This window comes from Giraffa tippelskirchi, chromosome 3 (genome assembly GCF_054371585.1).
Source record: "Giraffa tippelskirchi isolate mGirTip1 chromosome 3, T2T-mGirTip1v1.2.pri, whole genome shotgun sequence".
Taxonomy (NCBI): domain Eukaryota; kingdom Metazoa; phylum Chordata; class Mammalia; order Artiodactyla; family Giraffidae; genus Giraffa; species Giraffa tippelskirchi.
In genome coordinates, this window is record NC_137277.1 from 165481447 (window position 1) to 165509152 (window position 27706).

The following is a 27706-nucleotide window of genomic DNA, read 5'->3' on the forward strand; positions in this document are numbered from 1 at the left end:
TGGGTTATTCTGGGTCCCAGGCAGGGGAAAGGGGCTACTAGAAGCATGTTCTTCCCATGGTGGAGTCCGGAAGCTCCCACAGTGATGGGCAGGAACTTGTGATCCTCCTTAAGCTTACAGCTCAGGCGTTGTCACTTCTCCTGTTCCATTGGCCAAAGTCAGTTACATGCCAAGCCCAACATCTCTGGAATAAGAAATACATCAGACTGGTTCCAAATAGGAAAAAGGGTACGACGAGGCTGTATATTGTCACCCTGCTTATTTAACTTATATGCAGAGTACGTCATGAGAAATGCTGGACTGGATGAAGCACAAGCTGGAATCAAGATTGCTGGGAGAAACATCAATAACCTCAGATATGCAGATGACACCACCCTTATGGCAGAAAGTGAAGAAGAACTAAAGAGCCTCTTGATGAAAGTGAAAGAGAAGAGTGAAAAAGTTGGCTTAAAACTCAACATTCAGAAAACTAAGATCATGGCATCCGGTCCCATCACTTCATGACAAATAGATGGGGAAACAGTGGCTGACTTTATTTTTTGGGGCTCCCAAATCAGCCATGAAATTAAAAGATGCTTGCTCCTTGGAAGAAAAGTTATGACCAACCTAGACAGCATATTAAAAAACAGAGTCATTACTTTGCCAACAAAAGTCCGTATAGTCAAAGCTATGGTTTTTCTAGTAGTCATGTATGGATGTGAGAGTTGGACTATAAAGAAGGCCGAGCGCCGAAGAATTGATGCTTTTGAACTGTGGTGTTGGAGAAGACTCTTGAGAGTCCCTTGGACTGCAAGGAGATCCAACCAGTCCATCCTAAAGAACATTGGTCCTGAATATTCATTGGAAGGACTGATGCTGAAGCTGAAACTCCAATACTTTGGCCACTTGATGCGAGAAACTGACTCATTTGAAAAGACCCTGATGCTAGGAAAGATTGAAGGCAGGAGAAGAAGGGGATGGCAGAGGATGAGATGGTTGCATGGCATCACTGACTCAATGGACATAAGTTTGAGTAAATTCCAGGAGCTGGTGATGGACAGGGAAGCCTGGCATGCTGCAGTCCATGGGGGTTGCAAAGAGTCGGACATGACTGAGTGATTGAACTGAATAAAGGGAGGTGGGAAATGACTATTTACTGAACAATATTCTAATTACCAGGGCTTCCCAGGTGACACTAGTGGTAAAGAACCCGCCAGCCAATGCAGGAGACAGAAGTGACTTGGGTTCGATCTCTGAGTCAGGAAGATCCCCTGGAGGAGGGCATGGCAACCCACTCCAATATTCTTGCTTGGAGAATCCCATGGACAGAAAGCCTGGTGGGATATTGTCCAGAGGGTCACAGAGAGTCAGAGACAACTGAAGCAACTTAGCACCCACACACACATTCTAGTTACCACTTCCAGCTTAAACAGATGTTTGGAGACTTAGAGAGATGAGGGTGAGAGGCATTTGGCCTGGAGCCATGCACATAGTAAGTACTGATCAAACGATAGTGGCTCTTTCTTCTGCTGCTGTTGTTACCACAATGTCTTGTTACTACTACACTCCTGTCGTCAGCGTGGAGAGTTATATAGACTCTCAAGGAATGCACAGAATAGGCTGTGCACTGTTGAAGACCTTGCTGGCACGAGAATCAAAGCATTATTTCCTCCTCTCCAGCATGTGATGTCCTCCCATTTGACCTCAAATGGGCCTGAGGAAGCTTCTGAAAATTTTTGTGATATTTGAGATTATTGAGATATATTGAGATATTATTTGAGATAAATTGAGATATTTTGAGATAATTGGGATATTTTGAGATCATTGTGATATTCACTTACTATTGTATATCCTACTCCATGTAAAGCACATTCATGTCCATTCTGACTTGAACCCCTCAGTTATCCTGAGGAGTAAATTGAGAAGCCATTGCCACTGCCATTTTGTGGAGAAGGGTGCAGGTTGGGTTGAACCCAAAGTCCCTTGGCCTTTAGACTAGCAATTGGATAACAAAGTGTCATTTTCATGAGAAGGGCATTAGTCAAGGTATATAGGAATCAGCCATAAAGATTTGGAACTTTAGTATTTATTTATTTTTTGGAACTTCAATATTTACTTCTTCATTCATCTATTCACTCATTTAACAAGTTGGCATTTATGGAGCCCCCATTATTTGCTCTATAAACTTTGTGGTGAGTGCCTTACATACATCCTGTAAGGAGAGAAGAGCTCAATAGACCCTGGTAGTTCCAGAGTCCTTCTAGGGTTCAGAGATTGGCAGGGAGCTGGAGATGAGGACCAGAGTCAGGCAGCCTGAGCTTGCTCATGACTCCTGTATCACTCTTTATTCTGTATCTCTATGCACCATAAGAAATCTCCTCCCACATCTCCTTAGAGTGCACATCAGGTCCAATGAAACCACTTCTTCAGGAGCTGCTGGTTCAGCCCAGGGGCCCCAGAGGGGTCCAGACAACTCCTACTCCCCAGGATCACACAGTGACCTGCTCTGAGATGCACACAGCCTGTCACTCTAATAAGCACCCTTAGAGAGTGGGCAGCAAGGTCTGAGGCCTACAGTTGGGAGTCAGGAGTGTGGGTTGTTGTACTGACTCTGGGGCCAACTGGGAGCTTGGGAGGCTATCTAACCACATGCCTTCCCATTTCATTTCCATTTTTCTGGCTCTGAGATGGGACTTGTGGTACACTGGATGGAGAGAGTCTTGATTAATTAATTTCCTATTCTCAAGCCTTAGCTAAAGCTCACAACAATTTATTCCCTTATACAGATGAACATACAGGCTCAGGGTAAGTAAGTGGCTTGTCCACAGTTATGCTAGAATCCCTACTGACCCCACAGATCCTTTCTAGTCTTCAGATTCCATGATGGATTTCAATTCACAAATGCTCACTGTGTGTTGGTCCTTGCAGTGCCCCAAGCTTGTCTGTGCTCCCTGGTCAGTGGTCTTGGGAAGAGGCCTGAGGTAGAGGGGCAGACAGGAATGGGAGTCTTCTGTCTCTCTCTGAGGGAATTCTGATCATCTATTACAACTTCTCTGGCTCCTCACCACTCCTGTAACACTGGATTTTGTAGGGGAAGGAAGGTCCAGTCCAGAACCTGAGCTCATTGGAACCAATCCTGACTGAGGTTGAGCTGGAATCTACAGGCATGGCCACTCTGCTCTGGGTGGGCAGCCTTACTTCTCTGCCAGTGCTGGCCCCTTGGCCTTTGGTCATCTTTGGCCTTAGCCTGCTATGGGCCTGAGATCTTTTGGTTGCTTTGTCAGTCTCCCTCCTACCCTCTTGTTGAAGGTCTTGACTTCAGAACTTTATTTTTGCAAATAATAAAGGTATCACTGCAGTGTGCCCTCTATGCCAATTCTTTACCAAATGCTTTGCATCTGCTGTTTGTATTGAGTGAATTTAATCCCTCCTTCTGTGAGAGAGGTTGTATTCTCTTCATTTTACAGGCAAGGAAACCATGAAGCGCAGAAATGTTATTTGTCTTTCTCAGGATTACACAGCTGGTAAACAAAACTTCCTCTTTCCTTCACATAATTCTACTCTTGGTAACCACTGCTGATAAGGGTTAGGGACTTCTTATATATTGATTTGCAATTCTCATAACAACTGCTTTCTCATCAATTGCATAATTGACTGCTTTCTCATCTCCTTTTTTTGCCAGGTGAGAGAATCGAGGCACAGAGAAGTTAAGTAACTTGCTCTAGTTCACACAGTGAGTAAGTTACAGTTAGGTGGTTCAAGCCTGAGGATCCCAGATTCCCACACTCTTTTTTATTTTCTTTCTTGCTGAGAAAGACCTTAAGGGCTTCCCAATGATCTTGCTGAGCCCTTCTCCCACACCCGTGTGGTAGAGACTAATTAAAATAACATTGAGAAAGAGGTGATGGAGAAAACAGGTCTCATTTAAAGGGGGCACCTGTGTGTGTGGTGTTTGGAGTGAGACAGACGGTGGGAAGAAAAAGCTCATCCTGTTTGTGCTGGTTGGTGGGCCTACTGGAAGACCCTCATACCTTCTTTTTGAGCATCTCCTCTTGGAGCCACCTCCTTTTCTAGCCTTTGACTTTCTGAGTCTCTGTCCAACAGCCATCACTCTAAGGACTGTCTCTCCTCTGGCCGAGCCCCTCTGACCTATGCCCCCAACCTCAAACCATTTGGAGTTTGCATTCGTCTTAGCAAGGTAAGCCAGGCACACACAATAAACCAATAACAACAACACACATGGCTTCTAGCACCAGGAAGTGATTCAGGGTCTTGCCTGGACCCCAGCCCGAGCCCAGAACACACAACAAAAGGAGATCACTTGGAAAGGGTATGAGCTCATGGCAACCTTTAGGAGCTGTGGTTTTGCTCCTGCCCTGGGAAAAACTGCCCATTTTTTCTTACTACTCCCCATTTCTCCCACATAAACCCAGAGGCTCAGGGTCAAAATTTGTCAGGGTGAAGAGCAGGTCACCCTGTGCTATGAGCACCACACGACTCTGCACATCTTCTGATCTGATTACATTTCCAGTCCAAACCATCTTCATTTCTCACCTAGTTGATTTCCCTGCTTCTACTCCTACAATTTATTCTTTACTCAGCAGCTGCCCTGATCCTTCTAAATTGTGAGTCTGGTCATGTCACTCCTCTGCTCCAAGTCCCCTAATGGCTTCTCGTGTTCCTCCGAGAAAAGCCAAGTTCTTGATCATAGTGGCCTCTGTGATTGAGGGCAGGTCCCAGCACGCTTTTTCTGTAAAGGGTCAGATAGTAAATATTTTTGGCTTTTGTGGGTCACCTTCTCTGTGGCAACGAAACTCTGATGTAGCAGGAGAGCAACATGGACAATATGCAAATAAGTGGGCGTGGGCATCCCAGGTAGACTTTATTTACAAAAACAGGCAATAGGTTGGATATGGAGCATGGACTCCAGTCTGCTGAGCTCTGCTCCTGCTGATTTGGCTTCTGGTACCCCTTGGTCCTAATTGCTTTCAGCTCTTGCCCTCTGCTTCAGCTCCAGTGAGCTCTACAAACACTCCAAGCCTTTGCCTGAGCCCTTGCAGTGTCTGTTCTATCCAGAACATTCTTCCCTGATATATAAGAGTGGCTCATTTTTTTAAACTTCTTCCAGGTTTCTGCTTAAATGTAATGACCAGGGAGCCCTCCCTGACCACTCAATCTGAAATAGCTACCCTTCTCATATTCTAAACCCATTTGCTGCTTTATTTTCCTCAATAGCCCTTGCCATCAGCTAGCATATTTATTTATTTATTGAATGATTTAATGATTTCTTCAGCAATTATTACTGAGTGCCTCTTTAATGCCAGGCAGGTGCCAGAATTCCATCAAGAACAAAACAAAGGCCTTACTATCACTGGACTTGAGGTCTACCTGGGAAAGACAGACAATAAAAGTAGTGAAAATAAGTATAAATGTGGCAAGTGGAGATAAGCACCATGGAGGAAATGAGGCTGGGCCAGGGGACAAGTTGTGGGGGCTGCCTCTCTGCTCCTCTGTCGCTGTTTGCTACCAGGCATCACCGCTAAGGTTTTCCAAGTTACAGCTGCGGTGACATTCACTCCCTTAGCTCGGCTTAGAGCCTGTAGCCGAGCTGGCTTATCTGACATAATCCTGGAGCCAATAGGGGGCGCCCCAGACTGTGCAGAACTGGCTGTGCAAAGAGGTGTGATGGAGACAGGGGCAGCCAAGCTTCTGCAGAGGAAGGGACGGGAGGTGAAGGCTGCAGCGGAGGGATGGGGAGGTTGGAAGCTGTGGTCTGTAACAGGATCTGAACACAACAGCTTGCACCACAAGTATTTTTCATGGAGCGCTGCCTAAACTCCGAGGCATTACGGAACAATGCACTTCTGAGTCGGATGCTTAATAAATCAGCCAGGCGTGCATTATTATGCCGCAGTGGAGCTCTTGTTGTGTCTTAATGCTCAATTATACAGCGCAGAATCTGGGTCGGGCTTCCTATCATCTTGGATAGCAATGGCCTAGCTCTAATTGCTCTACATGGGGATGGATTCGTTTGTGTCTTGGAAGAGTGACTCACTCTGATTGACGTTTAGATCGATGGAGCCTTCCGTAGAAACACGGGCTCAGAGAACTCTACAGACCTTAGAGGTGATCTTAGTCCAGTCTGCTCACTATACAGATGGGAAAATCAAGGCTCATGGAGAGGAAGTTACTTGCCCAAGGTCATAAGATAAGTAGCAATTGAGGTTTCAAGTGAGGCTACTGATTCTGAGTGAAATACACACTTTACCACCCCAGGGGCTTCTATTGGTGGCTCAGGCAGTAAAGAATCTGCTGGCAGTATAGGAGACCTGGGTTCGATCCCTGGGTTGGGAAGATCCCCTGGAGGAGGAAATGGCACGCCACTCCAGTATTCTTGCCTGGAGAATTTCATGCACAGAGGAGCTTGGTGGTCACAAAGAGTCAGACACGACTGAACAACTAACACTTTCTAACACCTGACCACCCAGACAGAGTGTCAGGACAGCTACTCTGCCCTTCCCATCTTCGTCAATGTTTGCAGTAAATGCCATGGACTGATATTCCTTCTTGCCATCTGATTCTGAAGTTAAACATCGACCAGAAGAAGCTGTGCCTCATTTATGTGAATAAAAATGGACAACCAGTTAAAAAACCACAGACTTCCATATTTTTTGGATCCCTAGGGACTCATGAACTCATGCTCCCAGATTAAAGGAAGGAGGAAAAACATCCCCTACTTGCTGAACTAGGCTGCCTGCTGGTTCCCCAGAGCCCCAGTGGTCTTCAGGATGGAGACAGTCATATATGACAGCTGGAGAGCATTATCACTTGAAGGTTTGCATTCCAGTTTTTATATTTGATTTACATAGATCTGCATGCTGTATGCTCTGGGCATGGTTTTCTGTTTCATTCCATCTTCACAGCCTCCCTTCTCCAAGCTCAGTTGGTATTTTGGCTTCCTCAGCTGGTGAGATGAGCACTTGGCTATCTAGAGAAACATCTGGAAGTTCCATCTCATAATGAGAGGCTCTGGGGAAGAAAGTGTCTGCTGAGTCAGTGATGTGGGTTTTTGGTCATCAGTTCCCTTAAGGTTATACTGTAAAGATCTGTTAATTGCAGTCCTTATCTGTCTCCCATATGTATGTAAATACCCAGAGGGTGGCCCGTGTGATCATAATAACTCTCTGAGTCAGGGAATGCTGAAGAGGATAATCCACAAAGCACTCTGGTATCAAGAGTCTAGCATAGAGGCTTCTTCTAGGCCAAGTGAGGCAAGGTGGCACCTTCTAGATGCCGTGGAGAAATGACCACCTTTTGGGTACCTAGATCAGTCCTAGATGGGAATTAGTCCTAGGTGAGAAATGCATGCTAAAACCACAGTGGGATACCACTACCCACCCACTAGGATGGCTAAATTGACTAAACTGATGATCCTAAGAGTTGACAAGGTTGTGGGTCAAGTAGAACTCTCATGTAGAACTTCTAGGAGAGTAAACTGGGACAATCACATTAAAGCATCACTTGACAGACCTTCTAGAGGTAAACATGTTTCTCCTGTGACCAAACCATTGCATTCCCAGACCTTTCACCAAGAGAAATGAGTGCATACATCCACCAAAACACACATACATAAATGTTCCTAGCAGCTTCATTCTTAACAGCAAAATACTGCAAACTACTCAGATGGATAAGTAAGTTGGATATGCTCATAGAGTGGGAGAGCAGCCAGAAAGATTAGACGACTTATATGCAATAACATGAATGAGTCTCACCCATGCAATGTGCAGCCGAAGAAAACAGACACAAGAGTCCATGCTGTAGGATTCCATTTACACAAAGTTTGAAAACAACAAAGCTAGCTGATGGTGATAGAAGTCAGAATTATGGTTACTTTTGGGGAAGGGAAGTAGATTAGGAAAGGGCATGGAGAAGACTGCTGGGTGTTGGGAATGTTACCTGTGTGAAAATTAATTCACTCCCTTAAGGTTTGTGCACTTTATTGTGTATCTATTATACCTCAGTGAAACCTCAGAGGCAAAAAGGACTCAGGAGAGAAAGCCTCCAGGGACATTTCAGATAATGTCCCAGGGCTCTGACTTCCAGGATTTGGCCTCTATTCTAGACTCTTGATCTCAGTTTGCTTTGTGGATTGTCCTCTTCAGCATTTCCTGATACCAGCTTTACCACCTGCCTAAAGCCTTTATGTTCAAACATGCCCCAGGCCTGCCACCAGCCTCTGTGTTTGTACAGTATATGCACACTTTCAGGTTTGTCCAGCTTCAAATTGAGTGCATGGTGTCAGAGTTTGCCTGCAGCAAGGTAGCTCTTCTGTGGCCTGCCTTCTCCCACGCCCCAGCCTCCTAATCCCACATTCAGTAGTCAGGGTGAGATGGGAACTCCTCACACCATGCCCTCCATTAACTACCCACTGCTGCCAGAATTTCTAAGAGGCATCTGCAGAGAGAACACCCCAGATCACATGTACTGTCTTCCAAACTGTGTAATAAACCCTGGGTAGTCCCAGTGAGCTGGTCTGTGTAGACCTATCCAGACTTCTTTGGGCTGAGCTAATGGCCAGCTAAAGGCTTAGAACAAAAACAGACTCCATCCTCCTTGGGCCCTTTCCTCTGGGACAGGGGTGGCAAATCCTTTATGTATGGGCCAATCCATCCTCCTCCCGATCATTCATACCCCGTGGCAGACATTAATAATCGATTATAGCACTTTTCTAATGAGCCTAGATGGAATGGCAACCCACTCCAGTACTCTCGCCTGGAGAATCCCATGGACAGAGGAGCCTGGTAGGCTGAAGTCCATGAGGTCGCTAAGAGTCAGATAGGACTGAGCGAATTCACTTTCACTTTTCACTTTTCACTTTCATGCATTGGAGAAGGAAATGGCAACCCACTACAGTATTCTTGCTTGGATAATCCCAGGGATGGGGGAGCCTGGTGGGCTGCTGTCTCTGGGGTTGCACAGAATCAGACAAGACTGAAGTGACTTAGCAGCAGCAGCTGGATGGAAAAGCACAAGAGACAAAGTGTGGGCTCAAGTTTCTGGAGAGGAGCTGCCCTTTTAAGTCCTAGCCAGGGCAGCACCTCCTCCCAAACAAAAGGCCACCCTAGGCCCCTCTTACCACACCAGCTGCAGATAAGAGAGATGCAAAGTTCTAGGGTATTTGAGGCATATGCTGAAAGAAGGATTTGCCTGTAAGAGACTTATTAAGGAAGTGCTCCCAGGTTACAGAAAGGGATAAAAGTAAATAAAGGTGCAGTCTCAGGCAGAAGGCCCCCAGAATTGTCTTCACTTTGGTTGGTAGGGGTGTTCTGGATCATCAGTTTCTCCAGGAGTTATCCAAGGGAGCTGGGCTTGCACATTTTCTCACCCTCTGTTGGTCAAGGGCCTCTGGGAAAGGGAGGTTCCTAAACACTCCTGGCCATCTGCATGCAGGGGTGCTCCAGTGGCCCGAGGGCAGTCCTCTGAAGATGAGCCTCAGGGTGGGTGAGTGATGCATCCAAACTGGGGCATGCAGAAAGAGTAAAACACAAACACTCTCTACTACTGTGTTAGTCACTCAGTTGTATCCAACTCTGTATGACCCCATGCACTGTAGCCCGCCAGACTCCTCTGTCCATAGAATTCTCCAGGCAAGAATACTGGAGTGGGTTGCCATTCCCTTCTCCAGGGGATCTTCCTGACCCAAGGATCCAACCTGGGGCTCCTGAATTGAAGGCAGATTCTTTACCATCTGAGTCACCAGGGAAGCTGAGACAAGTCAAAAGGACAAAACCAATGAGAAAGGCTTTGTGATGAGCAGCAGAGTGGTCTTTAATCCTTCCTGACTCCTGGAAGGGGTGAGGCAGGAGGAAGGTGGTTGAGTTCCTTATGGTCAGTCCCATTCTGACCCCCAGCCTAGTTGTCCCTAATGGCTGAAGATGGTTAGAAGGGGCAGGGACAATGCCTCTAGATGCCACTGTTGCAAAGACACAAAGGGATCTTCTTGGGAGAGGCTGCTGGCTCCTAACCCTTGTGTGAAATCCATGTGAATCACGATCACTTCTGTTTTTACAGCAACATACGGTTTCAGAGCTTTCATGTGCAGGGCTGTATTTTCATGCTCTGCGAGGTGGCAGGGGCTTTGATTTCCATCAGTCACATAATATAAAGGGTTGGTGCTCTCTCTCTCCAACATACTTCTGTGTGCTGTTTCTCCAATTAGTTTGTATTTTTGTCTGGAGCTGACCCTAACTGTACATATCTACCGCTGAACTGGGTGGCGGTGCGGGGTCAAGGGCTGGTGTTATATGCTCAGAGGCGGGTGCTGGTGTTACTTGCCCACCTTTAAACAGTCCTCTCCCTACTCTAAATAATAGAATCATTTTTTTTTTTCCTTTTGTGCAAAAAAGATGAGGACTCTGAACATCTGGCCCGAGTGTGGCTCAGCCCACCTGCTGGCTGTTAAAATTCTTTAACCTCTCTGGGCCTCAGTTTCCTTATTTGTAGTATAAAGAGGTTGGCCTAGATTACAGCTGCAGTCCTTGTTCTGAAATGGTGCGCACACATAGCTCCCGGTTATGGGAATTGTGTTTCTTTGTTCATTAGGAACAAAGAGCAGGACTCAGATTTTAAAGGTTGCTACTATTTTTTTTGGCTCCAGTACCTTAAATTTTAGGTAACACGTTTCTTTAAAAGGAGGGAGCTGACGGGTGTAAGGGATCCTGTTTTTTCTTTTCTTTTTTTAAAGACGTTAAAGCCGCTGTCTTCAGGGAAGAAGAGGCTGTTGGATGTGTTTTGAATGTTTCAAATCAAAGCCTGCCAAGGAATGGAGAGCTATAGGTTTCAATAAGCACCTTCTTTCCGTAATTTTAAGAATTTCACTTATGAGGATAATGAAGTCTTCAGAAACCCTAGGAGACATACCAGAAAAAAGTATGATTCGCCGGTGGAATTTTCCTAAATACTCTCTCTCCCTACTCCACGTGCCCATCAGGAGAGGTCTCCTCTGCGAATTCTGATGTTTTCTACATCCTAACTTAGGGATCTTTGGAAGCTTGAGACCTTGAGAGTTTTGACCCTCTACTCCTCTTTCTAGTCCCCTTTCCCCACTCCCCCTGCAGTATCCAGGCCCACGGTTGAGCACCTTTTCCCCGGGGCCCGAGTTGCCATCATGGGTGACTGTGTCTGCCCGTGGCAAATGTTTCCACCAGAAGCCCAGCCTGTTCATAGCAAATGTTTGTTGCTTTGCCTCCTGCCTCTCACAGTGCTGCTTTAATAAAAACAAAGGTGAAAGTGCATTCTTTCTGTGACAAGATGTATAGATTTCTTGTAGATGTAGAATCTGCACCCACCCTGGGGTTTGTGGGCCCCAGCTGAGTGATAAATGCCCCAAGGTCAGTTGGTATGTATAGGTTCTGCCACATAGAGTGTGCCCTGCTCTGAGTTGGGAGAGAAATGGGTATAGAGCTGACTTCTTCCCTTTGATTGCTTTTCTTGAGATTTTGCCGAAGTTTGTTCCTAGCTATTTAAAGATTAAGAAGTACATTTTTGAGAACTTAATTTGATGTAATATCAGGCCCCCAAAAAGGATCCATTTAGAAAAGGCAATGTGAAATCCTTAAAGACCTGGTTGAAAGGACGAGTTGATGTTTAATTAAAAGCAGTGGGCATGGATGGATTCTGTACATTTTTCAAGGATCAAGTTACATGGAAAGAAAGAAAAATTGTGGGATTGGTATAATATAAACAAAAAGCAGAGTTCAAATGAGGACTTTAAGAAATTAAAATCAAAAGAAACCCTTCAAAAAGAGTGTCCATCTTGGGTATTAACCTCCAACATTGAAATGAAAACAATTTTGAAAAGCTTTAAAACAAAAGGCAACCCACATTGGGGCATCCTTCAGATGTCTTGGCCTCCAGCTTTCTGTGGGAAGCTATGGTTTCCCATTGTTTGCTTGCTGGGTCTAGCATTTATTCTCTGCCAGTGCATCTAGAATTTCTTACCAAAGCCATGCTGACTTGAAAGAGGACACTTTATGGCTCTTGTACAGTGTGTGTGAATCCAGTGTAATGGTTGAAACACAGAGCAGAAGCCAGGAGATGTGAGTTCTTGGTCCTGTTTCTGTTTCGCACTTACTGAGTAACTTGGGGGAAATTACTTTCTTCCTCTGAGACTCAGTTCTCTCTCGCTATAAAACCAGACCCTTTTCAGTGCTGCCCAACAGGACTTTCTGTGATAATGGAAATGTTCCATATCCACACCATCCAGTAGAGTAGCTGTAAGACACACATGCTGTGAAGCCCTGGAAATGATGCTAGTGCATCTGAGGAATACACATTGTACTTTTATTTAGTTTTGGCTAATTTAAATTGCCACACATAGCTAGTGGCTAATGTATTGGATGGAGCAATTTTAGGTGGTTGCTGAAATCCCTCCTGGTTGTAAAATTCTGTGTTTCCATCCTCAGTGCTCATTGTTAATCAATCACGAGCAATCCTCAGACCGTTATTTGGGATCTTGCCTGATCCAGGCGCAATTTTAATTCCTAGGAAAACAAAGATGAGTAAGGCAGAGAACTTGTTCTTTAAGAGCTCACAGTCTCGTGGGAGAAAATCATAAACTCTAGAAACCATAGACTGTTAAGGCCTGGGACTCCTGGGAAAATGAAGAGTCAGTGGAGCCAACCTTCGTCAATATCGGTTACACGTGAGTCTATCACGTCCGTGAGCAGGGATGCACTGTAGGCAGTTTGGCCGTCTGAATCTGGCTCACTTTCCCTCAACCTTAGATGCTAAGAGTAAACCTGGACATTTGCCAGCTGCTGAGTCAAAACTTGGTTATTTTTAGTGTCGGGAGCCTTGAAACCTGGTTAGGGTAGAGAACCTAAAAGGATGGACAGAGAGATTCATTCTTTCATTCAATAAATAAGTATGTGTGCGTTTTGAGCATCAGATGATGGGCTGGCATGGGGATGTAGCCACGCAGGAGGCTGAAACCTGCTTTCCTCCTGGGGAGCTGGGTTAGCTTTCTTGGGGAAAAGGTGGGCTCTGCACAAGCAAATAGAGATAATGCTTTTAGATAGTGTTAAGAAAAGAAGGAGATCCAACCAGACCATCCTAAAGGAAATCAGTCCTGAATATTCATTGAAAGGACTGATGATGAAGCTGAAACTCCAATACTTTGGCCACCTGATTCGAAGGACTGATTCATTTAAAAAGACCCTGATACTGGGAAAGATTGAAGGCAGGAGGAGAAAGGGATGACAGAGGATGAGATGATTGGATGGCATCACTGACTCAATGGACATGAGTTTGAGTAAACTCTGGGAGTTGGTGATGGACAGGGAGGCCTGGTGTGCTGCAGTCCATGGGGTCACAGAGTCCGAGATGACTGGTTGACTGAACAGAACTGAAGAAAGGAAGAGGTTGGCAACTAATAAAAAAAAATTATTTAAAAAGTCATTTAGGACAAGCCCACTGAATCTGCTGGCCTCTAGCTTGTGGTCTCTGGGTAGTTGGTGGTGTTGGGATCTTGGTTTTGGAGTAAAACAAAGGAGTTCCAGGCCTGGCTGTGCTGCTCACTTTGGTGGGTATTTGGAGAAGCACAGCTTGTTGTGGGGATGGAATAATGTGTATACTGTGTATGAAAGGGCTTCATAATCAGTTAAGCATTCTACAATGTTAAGGGTCCATTATTGCTGAAGTTCTAAAATCTCCTGTAGATAGTAATTGACTAATTGAGGACCACTCATTCAGCGCACAGGAAGGGGAGACCCAGGAGAGAGATGGAGAACATCATGAGGAGTATCTGAGGGATGCTGCAGGTCAGGGGTCTTCAAATAGTGATCTCCAGAGCTGTTGACTTCTGGCAGAGGGGCTCCTGCTGCTGTACGATGTATAGCCTAAGAGGCCAGTCCAGTAATCTGACCCTACTCTAGCTAGAACTGCCCAATCTTAACTATTTTATATGCTGGATTTATGTGCAAAGTGTTATTAAAAGTAATCTTTTGGCAAAAAAAGTGCTTGGAACTGTTTGGGTGGCTGCTGAGAGTGGATGGGGTCACCAAAGGCTCTGGAGCACTGGAGGAGCTCAGGTCAACTTCCCTCCCTTGGGGACAGAATGGGTATGACCAGTAGGAACCTGGGAGAATCCCTGGGAGATGATGGGAAAGGAGCAGATGGCTTCACCAGGCGTTGAACCATATTTACAGAGCAGCCATGATTTCTACCATTTGTCCACATAGTGTGCAATTCATGTTGTGTCCAGAACAAACTGCTAGTAACGTGAAGTAAGCAGTTGATACAGTATATATTGAACGTGTTCTCCAGACGCTGTTCTATGCTGCCTCATTGAGGTCTTAGTGCTCAGTAATTTCCATTTGTCCCTGCATGTTCGCTCTCTACTTTTCTCCACCCTGCTCGGTGCCCCATGTGGAATATATTAAGGGGCTCCTCTGCCCTCTGATTTCTTTTGGTTTTAGCAATGGAAGGAATGGGGGGAGGAGAGTGAAGTCAATACATTTATTCATGTGGCTCCTTCACTGCGGGGTTGCTACCATCTGGTTGCATCGCTGCCTTGAAGGTCATATCAGGCACCCTCTTCATAGAGATCTTGCTTTCTCTGGGTATAGGTCCCCGTGTTTGTCATCGTGCCCCTTCAGACCTAGGTGGGATGATGACACCCACCGGTGCTGGCCTGGGGTTCCGTACCCTCTATTGCAGTTTTGCTACATTTTTTCACACTCCTGTGTAAATTGGTTTTTCATTAAAACCTCCTTGTATTATCCCATTCTGAGGGTACTGTCTTCTCCTGGGGTTCTAATGGGTGTAGGCACATCAATAAGGTATGTACAGTTATTATACCACCCTGCAGATGAGGAAATGGCGAAACAGAAAGGTTAGGATATGCATCCAAGGTCACACAGTGAATCAGTGAGCCCAGAGGATTAAAAAACCAGGCAGTGTGCCCTTGAGCAATGCATTATAGCACCTCTTCAAGCAATGGGGTGGGTGGGTGGATGAGGGGACAGGCTTTCAGCTTGGTTTCCATTACAGGGAGCTTCCTGCTTGTTGCCCTGAGATCCAGTCTTTCTCATTAGCCCCTCTTATCTAACAGCCCATCCAGCACCATTAAGTGCTTCCAGGTGGGCAGCCTGTAAGAGGTGACAGTGGGGTGAGGCCCGGGAAAGAGCAGACAACAAAGTTGGTTTCCGTGGTTGCAGAAAACACCACCACCCAAAATAGTACAACTCCTAATTAGTTAAAAGAGCAGAAAAGAGCCTCCTAGATGTGGCAGGGGCTGACATCTTCCCCTCCATGATTTCATTTCGGGGTGACAGTTTTGTCAATACAACATACTGCCTGGAACCACACACAGTGTTTGATTCTGTCTGGGAACAATTTTTTTTTCTTCTGACTTGTACAGACTCTGGCTGGGAGTGACAGAAGCCAGCCTGTAACTTCACTGACCTACTTCCTGGCTGCCTCTCCAGCCAGCAGCCCACGCAGCATCCATTTTAACCAGCTTTTCAAGGTCGGGACTCTTCAATGCAGAGGCTGGCTTTTGCTTGACACAAAGCCAGGTACCATCAGTTGTCCTGTTTACTAAATTTCCAGTGTTCCCTTTCTTCAGCTGAGTAAAAAGTATGGATTGGGCTCCTGTTTAGGACAGATAACAAATGCAGCTGCTTTGAGCCGAAATTGGCCACTTGGTCTATACTTTAGGTGCTTTAAAAGGCAGGTTTTCTACTATTATGGAATACCTGGGCCAGACCAAATGCAAACAGTGCGGATTTAGGCTGTCCCAATAGACGGTGAGCTTCCTCTTTTTTTTTGTGACGCAGACCAATGTATGCTCCACATAAACACAATGTCTTATTTTTCACTTTTATGAAAGGATCATATGAAACCAGCTCTTCGCAGATAAAAAGCAAGTGCTTTGTGTATCTATTACTGTACCTTTCATCTCCCAAGGCTTTGTGAGAAACTTCCAGCTGGAGCTACATTCTTTTCTGGTTTGATAAAGATAAATTGTATTCAGTGGGAGAGAAAGGGGAAACCTTTTCTTGATTATTCTCTAAATAAAAAGTCAGGGGAAATGGGATTTTTTTTCTCCAGCCCTCAAAGAAATTAGTCCCCCTTCAAAATGACCCCACATTTTCTGTGCTGCTCAGCATACTAAAACTGTTTGATCTTTAAGAGAAGCTTGTTACATATTGGGTCCTGAGAACTCATTAGAGAATACAGAGGACAGATCTTTTTCTTGACTAGTATCTGTTCATGATCAACACTCAGGTTCAGGCAGTGTGGTGTAGTGGTTTCTGCCATAGGCTCTGGAGTTTAAACCTCAGCTTTTTTACTTGTCAGACTGGTAACTTGCCAGTACCTCAATTTCCTCATTTGGGGCATTAGATATAATATTGTTGTTGTTGACGTTCAGTTGTTAAGCCATGTCCGACTCTTTGTGACCCCAAGGATTGCAGTGTGCCAGGCTCCCCTGTCTTTCACTGTTTCCCGGAGTTTGCTCAGATTCATGTCCATTGAGTTGGTGATGCTATCTAACCATCTCATCCTCTGCTGTTCCCTTCTTCTTCTGCCTTCAATCCTTCCCAGCATCAGGATGTTTTCCAGTGAGTTGGTTCTTTACATCAGGTGGTCAAAGTATTGGAGTTTCAGCTTCAGCATCAGTCCTTCCAATGAATATTTAGGGTTGATTTCCTATTAGGTTTCCCATAAGATATTCTGAGAGGTAAATGGAATATACCATAGAAGGTGTTCTAAATAATGCTTGGCACATTGTTAGATTTTAACAAATGTTCACAATCATTATCCACCATAAGAAAGATAGAAAGGTGGGAAGAAACCCAGTCCAGTGAGTGTGTGTGTAAGTGTGAGTGTGAGTGTTTGTGTGTGTGTGTGTGCGTATGTGTACATAAGCAAGAGCAAGTATGGAATTGAGTTGCTGGGAGAAGGGAACTTGAAGAAGCAGGGAGCAGAGCAAGAGGAAGGTGGTGGGGATTCTAGAAAGACCTAAGTGAGATCCAAGTATCTTCAAGACTGATTCTCATTTTGTGTTTGCTTTCAACACAAGAAGGACGGAGAAGCAGCCAACTGCCTGTCGGGTTGCTGTCCTTGCCCAGGTGGTGCCATGAAGAGCTCTGAGCTTTGCTTTCAGTGGAACTACAAGTGTTGGGGCTTGTAGTCTCCTGAGGCTGGTCAGAAAGGGGCACAGTGGGGTCAACTCTTGATGCTTTGAATGCTGCAGTGACCTTTTGTCTTCCAAGAAGGTCTTCTTTCACCACACCTGGAGCCACTCACAGACCACAGAGCTGCTGGAATGGACCCAGCAGGCTGCAGATGTCTGTGACCTCATGGTTTAGGGATTTGGAATATTTTGACCTTACCATTTTGTTCCAAGGACATTGTGAATATCAGACTTTTAATAGAATTTTGCCAATATTGATTGTTTTATGTTGGAAATGTGTTTTTTTCTTAGGGACTCCCATTAATTCAGTTTCAAATCTTGATTAATATTCTAGCTAGCACAGGAAATACTTTTGGATATTTTTCTATTTTTAATAAGATTATTTTCATTTGGATGTGATTCAAAGAGAAACAGAAAAGAGGGAAGGTTGAAAAAGGGATCAAGAAAGGGAGACAGAGTAGAAGGCAGAGAGAGTGGAAGTAGAGGAACACAGAGGAATACATATACGAGCACATTTACACAAAGACACAAAGGAAAATCCAAAGATGAAGACTTAGAAAAATTGGGGGATTTACAGAGGTTGTCACACAAAGAGAGAGGGAGACAGAAAGACGAGGAGAGAGAGAGCTACATAGGACAAATGTTCAGGTATGCACACATGTGCACACACATGCATGCACAATCACAAAGCAAGAGAATCATAGACAAGACACACACACACACACACACACCCCACAACCAAGGAGGCAGCAGCTGTTCTGGTGCATTGATTGCCAAATTTTGGGGAATAGCAGGATCAGAATACCATTAGGATCAAACGGTGGGGTTGAACTTCATGATTAAAATGGCAGAATTAAGATCAGGTATATAAAGTTCTTCACAGAGTGCTTGATAAATAGAAGTTATTAATTGTAATAGGATCTTAGCCCAGATACTTGCAGCAGAAACCCCTTTCCTGGTTGGAGGACCACTTTCAGGTGATCTTAGAGATTTTTTTCCTTCCATGATTGGGAGCAAGCTGGTTAAGAGCCTCCTCCTCATCCATTGACACATTTCCCACTCCTCTCTTTTACACTCTTGAGATGCATGGTGGGCACAAAATAAAGCTATTATTTGCTCCTCTTTAGTAAGGTGGCAAACCTTGTAAAGACTGGTGGAATGGGGGCTGGTGGGCAATGAAATATGGTAGGAGAACAGACTGAAATAAAATAAAATGTCTGTGACTGGGGGCACCAAATACCGTGAGACTCATTCTAAGCAGTGTTTTTTTATGGCTGTTTCAAGATCTCAAAATCCTTATGGTTTCTTAAATCCCAAGGAAATGGGCCTGAAGACACAGAGAATGTAAACTAGATCTTTGAAATTCCCTCCGGTTATTCTCTGGAAACCTATTTCTGCAGAAGTGCATTCTGATTGACAAAAGCTCACTTTTATATTCACAATCTCACCCTGTCAAGGTCTAGTCTAAAATCACCCTCAGAGAATATTGTGCAGTAACTTCTAAAAAGCCCAAATCCTCTCGATTTATGCATTTAATTTATTGTTTTTCTCTTTCAGAGATTTCCTTTGTACATAACCAAATCCCAATTTTGAGTGTCTATTGCACACCCCTAAACCATGATGTTGGAATTTTAAAATTTGGAACTTGAAATTCCCTTCATTTACTTTCAAGTCCCTTGACCTTTGGAAATTTATATAAAATTTCCCATCCCTCTCAATCTCCTACTTTATGCTCCCTTTGGAAGCAGTTAATTAATTTCATTTCTCAAAGATGCTTTGTTTCCTTAAGTAGTTCAGTCTGGCTAGTCTTCCACTGGGTATCACTTTTCGCCAGCACTTTATGCAGATTCATTCAGAAATGGCTCATTGTGGACCAGTTGTCTGGGTTTGATGGGGCTGTTGCTTATGAGGTCAGGGTCTGTATGCATCACTCCGTTGTTCAACAATCATCCTTGAGTCTCTGATATGGGCCAGGCACTGAGGATACAAAAGCCTGACCTATAGAATCCCTGCCTCCAGGCCCTAAAGCCCCCAGTGACAGAGCTGGGTGGGGTCCTCACAGGTGCTTTGGGGGATTTCATACTGAAAATACAAGATGTAAGAGCTGGTGAGTAAGGCCAGGCCAGTGCCTTTGACGGGGAGTTGAGAAACCAGCAGAGTACACGCATCTGTCAAGCCAGCAGGCCTGTAAATGGGAGATAGAACCAAGAGTCAGTAACCAGACAAACAGCAGATTAGAAGGGGATTAGGGTGAGTCTGTTCCAGGATGACTGCCATAAGCTTAGTGTGGGGTGTTGACAGCTCAGACTGGTGGTCCCAGAGGTACACAGCACATGGGTGTTTCTGCTGGATTAAAGGCACAGGTTCTGGATGGGGTCTATCCACCATCCACCATCACTCAGGCCTTCCATGCAGTGTGGTTTGAAAGAGGGCAACCTCCACTGCACTCAGTCAGAGAGCAGAGGGATGTTCTGGGATGTTCACATGAAAGGCCTGATTAACTTCTCTGAGTCATCTCCTTTGCATGGTTCTAGGTGTTGAAGCTGGAAAAGGTGTCTATGGTAACCTTATGTTTCTTTAATTGCCTTCTCTGGCTTCCTGTCTTGGGCTGGAGGCCAGGATGAGGAAGTGCAGGGAAAGCCCAGGTTCGAACAGGTTAGGCTAGCAGAGGCGGTGGTGGTCGATAAGACGAATATGCAGAGATGGGATAGCTTGGGGCAAAGATCAACATGGTGACTTGCATGACTTAGGGTGAGTCTCAGAAGTGACTGTGAGTTTGGGGGAGGGGCACACGGTAAAGATAGAGATGTAGAAGATGGGTGGACTATAGAGCAGCCAGAGGTCCAGTGTAGAAGTTCAAAATTTTGGTGAGTTTTCCTATTATTGTCAGAAACACACTGTAGCCTTAGAAGCGTGGTAGCTCCATTTATTGTTGCTGTTCAGTCGCTAAGTCATGTCTGACTCTTTGTGACCCCATGGACTGCAGCACGCCAGGCTCCCCTGTCCTTCACTATCTCCTGGAGTTTGCTCAGATTCATGTCCATTGAGTTGGTGATGGTATCTAACCATCTCATCCTTTGTCACCCCCTTCTCCTTTTGGTAGCTCCATTATAAACCTAAAATTATGATTTTTCAAGGAGTTTTCAGGACTGAGAGTGAAGGAGCTATCCCTTGGGAGTGTTACACTGGGGAGAATTGTGCTAGATTTCACATTGCTCATGGACCTCAGAGAACTCGCTACTTCTGCTCACTCCTCCGGCCCCTTGCCTATTCCAAGCCCTGGGACAAAAGTCAGCATGACCACTTGCATGACTTAGGGTGAGTCCAGGCTTCCCACAAGGCCTGGGAAGTAAGACATTTGGGTAGAGCTAGGTCTTTTGGTAGAAGAGACCCACTTACACTCAGTCTATTTAGTCTATCAAATGATGCCAAGACTGTGTCAAGCCATACCAGCCATGATCGGGCATAAGCAATCTCTGTCTTTCACACTAACTGATCCTAATTCTACCAGTGACTGGACTAATTTCTGGGCACAGAAGTTCTTGGAGCAGGATGTGTTACTGTTGTCTTGTAGATTGAGAAATTTGCTTAGCAGTTTGAATCTGAAGCATTAAAAATAATTTCATCTCGTGAAGGTCCAGAAATAAAAAAAAATTGACATTCTGACAATGGCCAACATGGAGCACAAAGAGATGGTCACAGATGATAGATGAGGGGTGAGGAGCCTTACCAGTAGAGTGGGACAGAAATGACAGTGCGGGGCCTAAGCTTTAAAAGACAAATTCATTTCCCCTTGTATTCTGGGGAGTCCTGAATTGCCACATAATAGGAGAAACACAGTAGCTGAGATTTAGACTTTTGTGAGAGCCAGCTGAGCCCAGTTTTCTGGTCAACCCCGGCAAAGTCCCAGATAGGTGAGTGAGCCATCTTGAATGTTCCAGCCCAGCTGATATTACCAGATGCAGCCAGTATCACATAAAGCAGAAGAATCACCAATCTGAGTCCAAGCAATACACAGAAACTTTAGAGATAATAAATTAATTGCTGTTTTAAGCCACTAAGATTTGGAGTGGTGTGTTGTGCAGCCGGAGGTAATCAAAACAAGAGACATATCCTTCATTGTCTTACTTATTGGAGAATTTAGCAGATTATGATCCCTGGACCGAATCTGGCCCACTGTCCATTTTTGTAAATGAAATTTTATTGGAACATAGCTCTGTGTATTTGCCTATGTCTGCTTTGGCAGAGTTGAGTAGTTGCAACAGACAATGTATAGCCTACAAAACTGAAAAAAATTTACTCTCAGATCCTCTATAGACAGTGTTTAATTTACTTGCCCATGATCTATTATAGTAATCTACAAAAAAAGGTAAAAGATAAGCAGAAATGATCTCTTTTAAAACAGTGAGAAAAACCCAGTGTGTAGAAACCGTTGGTATATGGGAAGTGATTTGTCTTTCATGGTCAGAGGTTTTAAATGTGCTTGTGTGGTTTGGCTCAACTTCTTGAGCCAATGCTCTCTGCCATGAGAAAAACATGCTCCAGATAGCTGTAGGTGATTTTACCTAGGTCTCAGAATGAGTGACACATAGAGCAGAACTAAACCTATAGTCTTGTTGGTGAGCTGGTCCAAATACAGCTGAGTCCAGCAGAGTCCAGCAAACCCTGCAGACTTATGAAACATAAATAAATGTTTCTTTCTCCTGCTTCTCCTCTGTAATTGACATTTACAGTCCTACTGTTGTTAGTCACTGAAACTTTTGGAATTGTTTGTTACCTAGCATATTTGCAACTATGCCTAACTAATACAAAGCTCAAGAAGCATAGAAAGAAAGGGAATTTTCTTTACATTGGGATGCTACTAGTTCATACAGTACCACTGAAAATTAGAAAAAGGTGGTCCTCTGTCAAGATACTTTATTTCTCATCTGTCAGAAAGTTTACATATTATGACTATGCTGTAAGAAGACACTTGATTGCTAACATCAGATGTATTATACTGGATAAATGAAGTTATGAGATCTGTGATGTGAAGGTTACCCAATCAGATGTGTTGCCTGTGTGCAGTGAACACATACAAAACCAAAAATGATAAGTCTGTACTGTGAGAGAACTCAGTGAGTTGAGTCCTCCTGAATTAACCCACTATGTAAGAGGCAGATGCAAGGATATCATTGAAGACATTAGCTTGCTGCATAATATTATGTTTCACTGAAAGAAATTGTAAGTTATTTTGCATGTGTCTTTGCATCCTTTCATGGGCGAATTCTATTCTCCCTCCTCACAGATGGTAGCAAAGGTGGGCTAGGACAAAGGTAGTGTACTAAGAGAGATAAAGAAGAAAGCTCATTAAAATGTTAAAATATTACCACAATGACATGTGCCAGTTCCATCTGGGCAAATGTAAAAAAAAAAGTTTCTTCTTTGTCCTCTTTTTCTCCTTTATTTCCCTGTAGGGCAGGGAGGTATAAGTTAAACCTAGTTTACTGACAAGCCAGGACTGAGCTGGGTGTTACTGGATTAATTTTTCCATGTGATTTATCTAAATTAGTTCAGGTTGAGATGTGTAACTTTGCAGACTGCTTCTGTTACTAACTTAAGTTCATGCATCCAGAGCCCTAGGAATCAATCATACCATATGTGCTAATGGAGAAAACCTAGGTTGTTTAGGGGAAAAAAAGTGCTTTGAATTCTGACCCCTCAATTTATTAGTGAGCTGAGTTTCAGTTTTTCATTAATAAAGTGGTGAAAGTACTTCCTGCTTCAAAGGGTTGTTATGAGGATTAAATGAGATATTTCACAGGAATAACTTAGAAAAGTGTGCAACAGAATTGGCATTTATTGTTGATATCCTGTCCATTTCTCTTCAGGCCCAAACAGGGGAAAAAGCAAAGTGGAAATTATGTGTCTTTGGTGACTTCCCATCTCTCTTCTTTCTTATATTTGGTGTCCTTTTATTTATCATTTCTCTATCTCTGACACCCTTGCTTCTATTTTGTGAGCATCCAAGTTTACATTTTTTTCATATAGAGTTGCAGAAGCAAGTACATGATTGTAGCATGTGTGCTCTTGCTCAGTTAGATCCAGGCAAGCGTCAGGCATGTCTGCATCTGTTACTGAACTCAGGTTTGGCTGCTTGCTGCTTGGAAGCCAATCCTCAAGAGACAAGTGCTGGTAGATGGCTTTATTCAGGAGGCTGGCAATCAGAGGAGAAGGTGGACTCATGTCCAAAAACCAACTCTGAAAGTTTTTAAACAGAGTGTCATTCACGGGAGGGTGTCAGAGTCTTTGTTATCTTCCCCAGTGCAGACTTCCTTCTAATTGGATAGAGGTGTAGTAACAGGATGGTGTTCCAGGAATCTTGTTTTCAACCTAAAGTTACCATCCTTCACTTGGGTGGGGACTTTAATTCCTGCAGAAGAACTCAAAGGTATTGTTATCTGTATTGTTATCTATATTCCTTGAGGAGGGTTTTCCAGATGGCTCAGTGGTAAAGAATCCACCTGCCAATGCAGGAGGTGCAGGAGACAGGGGTTCGATCCCTGGGTGGGGAAGATCCCCTGGAGGAAGAAGTGGCAACACACTCCAGTGTTCTTGCCTGGGGAATCCCATGGACAGAGGAACCTGGTGGGCTACACCCATGAGGCCACAAAGAGACAGACATGACTGAAGTGATATCAGTTCAGTTCAGTCACTCAGTCATGTCCAACTCTTTGCGACCCCATGAATTGCAGCATGCCAGGCCTCCCTGTCCATCACCAACTCCCGGAGTCTACCCAAACTCATGTCCATCGAGTCGGTGGTGCCATCCAACCATCTCATCCTCTGTCGTCCCCTTCTCCTCCTGCCCCCAGTCCTACCCAGCATTAGGGTCTTTTCCAATGAGTCAACCCTTCGCATGAGGTGCCCAAAGTATTGGAGTTTCAGCTTCAACATCAGACCTTCCAATGAACACCCAGGATTGATCTCTTTTAGGATGGATTGATTGATCTCCTTGTAGTCCAAGGGACTCTCAAGAGTCTTCTCCAACACCACAGTTCAAAAGCATCAATTCTTCGGCGCTCAGCTTTCTTCACCGTCCAACTCTCACATCCATACATGACCACTGGAAAAACCATAGCCTTGACTAGACGGACTTTTGTTGGCAAAGTAATGTCTCTGCTTTTAAATATGCTATCTAGGTTGGCCAGAGCACACGTGTATTATTTCTTGACCGCTCTTCCTTTGTTTCTGTATTCACTCTTTTCCCTGATGAGCAACTGTTTGAATCTGGCCTGTGGAGCTCAGGGAAGGTCACAGAGGCTGAATGAAGCCTATTTCCTACAGATAAGAAATAAGGGACACAGAAAGGGTTTGTACCTGGGAGGATCCCATAGGGTCCTGTTCCGTTTCTCATCTCTTGAAAGTGAAAGTGAAAGTTGCTCAGTCGTGTCCAACTCTTTGCGACTCCATGGACTATACAGTCCATGGAATCCTCCAGGCCAGAATACTGGAGAGGGTAGCCTTTTCCTTCTCCAGGGGATCTTTCCAACCCAGGGATCGAACACTAGACTGTAAACTCTCTGAAGACAGGGGTTTGTGAATCTTATTCACAGGGTACACACAGGGTCCAGCCAGCACCAAGTACATTGTGAACTAAGCAGTGATGCTTATTGAATTATAATTGTATTGTGAAAATGTGTCTACGTCACATTGTGAAAAATTCTTTCATCTGTCCGTTTAACATTTATTATTTGTTCACTGTTTGTGTGTCTGAATTTTCTGGCTGTGAGTAGAAATGATGATATTGTTGGAGATTTCATTTGGAAAGGAAGAGTTTCTCTAGTGCTCCTTTTTGAGCTTCTGGGTCAGATTAAGACATCCTTGGAAAAAAGATAAATCAAAGTGTAAATTGTATACCAGTGGTGGAATAAGACTACATGACCATGTGAAGCTGCTCAGTCATGTCTGAACGACCCCATGTGTTGTAACCTACCAGGCTCCTCTGTCCATGGGATTTTACAGGCAAGAGTACTGGAGTGGGTTGCCATTTCCTTCTCCAGGGGATCTTCCTGATCCAGGGATTGAACCCGGGTCTCCTGCATTGCAGGCAGACGCTTTACAGTCTGAGCCAGCAAGGAAGCCAATGAGACTACAACTAAGCTCTAAAAACTTCTTACTTTGAAATTTTGTGTTACTCAAAACTAACTTTCAGAAATCATATTGACTGAGTTTCCAATAAGCAAATGTTACATAAGTTTGAATTTCTGAAGTGTAGTTCTAACAGCAGTTGGCTTTTTATCTGTTTTGTATGTATGTTGGGGATCCTGGTAAGATTTAATTTGAGAAAACAACACAACTGCTGAGAAAACTGCTCTGGAGTAGTTGGGCAAACTTTTCCTGCAAAGGGCCAGATATTACATATTTTGGGCTTTGCAGACTCCATGGTCTCTCTTGCAATTACTCAAGTAGGCTGTTATAGCTTAAAAGCAGCCACAGAAGATAAAGGAGGGTACGAGTGTGGCTGTGTTCTAATAATACTTTATTTACAAAAGCAGGCAGGGGGTAAGGTGTAAACTTATAGTTTGCAAACCACTGATCTAGAAGAGAGAGGATGATGGACTTTGTAATTCATAGACTTGTGTGTGTGTGTGTGTGTGTGTCGGGGGGGAGTGTCACTTACTTATTCTCTCTCATCATCAGTGTGTGTGTGTGTGTGTGTGTGTTAGTCACTTAGTCATGTCCAACTCTTTGTGACCCCATGGACTGTAGCTTGCCAGGCTCCTCTGTCCATAGAGTTCTCCAAGCAAGAATACTGGAGTGGGTTGTCATTCCCTTTTCCAGGCATCATCAGTGTCCTCATCTGTAAAAGAGGGTTGATGAAATCTACCTCACTGAGTGTCGAGAAGTTTAAGGAAGATAGGCTACGAAAACACCCAGTATTGCCATCGTTTTCTTTCTTGATTTTCTCTCTTCCCTTTTCTCTTGCCTCAACCAGAACACTTGCATTTCTTTGGTGCAGCTACCTGAGCTAGTCATTGCTTGGGGTTTGATACTCACAATAAAGAGAATTAAGGCCTAAGGGGAATTTGTGTTAGAAACAAGAACTTACCAGCTGAACTGGCACTCCAGAGAGAAGATTCTGAAGCCAAGGCTCTTTTTCTATTCTCCCTTTTAAAATTTTTTCTTTGGTCATGCTGAGCTGCTTGAAGGATCTTAGTTCCCCGACCAGAGGTTGAATTTGTGCACCCTGCAGTGGAAGCGTGGGCCGTCAGGGGAATCCCTCCATACTCGGCTAATATCCTTACTTTGGGGAAGTTATTTCTTCACCTTTGATCACTACCTGCTCACCTCCACTACAATTAGTTCTTCAAATAGTAAAACATGGACTCAGATTTTCTTTGAGCCTGGACAAGTCTAACAGTACTCATTCACTCTCTCCAACAATGCAGGGAGTTTTGTACCACAGAGACTCAGAGAGCATAATTTTGCTGTTCAGTTGAAAAAGAGCTTAGATTGACATAACTAGGCAGTTTTGGAAGTAGACACACCTGGGGTTGAACTGACTCCTGTCCTAAAAAGTGATATGATCTTGGGCAAAAGAATGAACTTCTCTGAGCTTTTGTTCTTTCATAATAATTAAAGGGATGATAATACCTACTTTGAAGGGTTGTTGAAATGAACTATAGGAAATGTGTAGGAAAAAAACGAATGCCTTAGACTTGGACTGGCAAATGGAGAAAGCTAGGATTAAGTTTGATATATAAATACTGTTGAAAAAATAAATGAAAATCAATATCATCATTATGATTTTTATCATGACACATATGGTAACTGAGATGCTGTTGTTCAGTTGCTAAGTCATGTCTGACTCTGTGACCCAGTGGACTGCAGTAAGCCAGGCTCCTCTGTCATCCACTATCTCCCAGAGTTTGCTCAAATTCATGTCCATTGAGTCAGTGATGCATGCTATCTAGACAACTCATATTAATCTCTATCATCACCACCATTTATTATTGTCTTCAATCTCTCCCTTTTTGTATTACCAACAAGTTATACATCATTAAAAACAATGCATCGCCATTTTGAATCTCAGTTACAAATCTCAGGATATTCAGACTGTTTGAAGCTGAGGATTTGGGAAATCACTGAGCCCTGAGCTTAAATGCCTCCTCTTTTCTTTAGCTTCCTTTGTGTAAATTCTTATAGACTAAGTGAAGTGGGGTTAATAGAAATCAACTTACAGGGCAATTGGGAGGATTAAGTACATAGTGCCAATAAGTAAACAGATAGATAGACCGAGGCTTAATAAAAATGAGTAGTCATACTGCTTCATTCTCTTCTAAGCAAAATATACAAACAAGGCTAAGTCTGTTTGGTGCCCCCTGGAAACTCTCTCTCATCTTCCAAACTATGTCTGCTTGGGGTCCTCAGAGTGTAACTCCCATTGTTCATCCACACCAGGTGTGAAGGGCTGTTGACAACTTGAAGTGTGGTCACTCTGGGATGGGGAAGTAAGGTGGATGGGGTGGTGGTGGTCATTGTAGC

General features: G+C 44.1%; 1 long non-coding RNA gene across 2 annotated transcripts in view; it reads left to right on the forward strand.

Moving 5' to 3' along the window:
* The window catches only part of LOC145541754 (uncharacterized), a 233558-nt gene that overhangs the window by 12409 nt on the left and 193443 nt on the right, over nt 1-27706 (forward strand). For both annotated transcript variants that reach the window (XR_014079257.1, XR_014079256.1), the window contains exon 3: nt 6663-6813. This is a non-coding gene — a long non-coding RNA (uncharacterized LOC145541754). The remainder of the gene's footprint in view (nt 1-6662; nt 6814-27706) is intronic.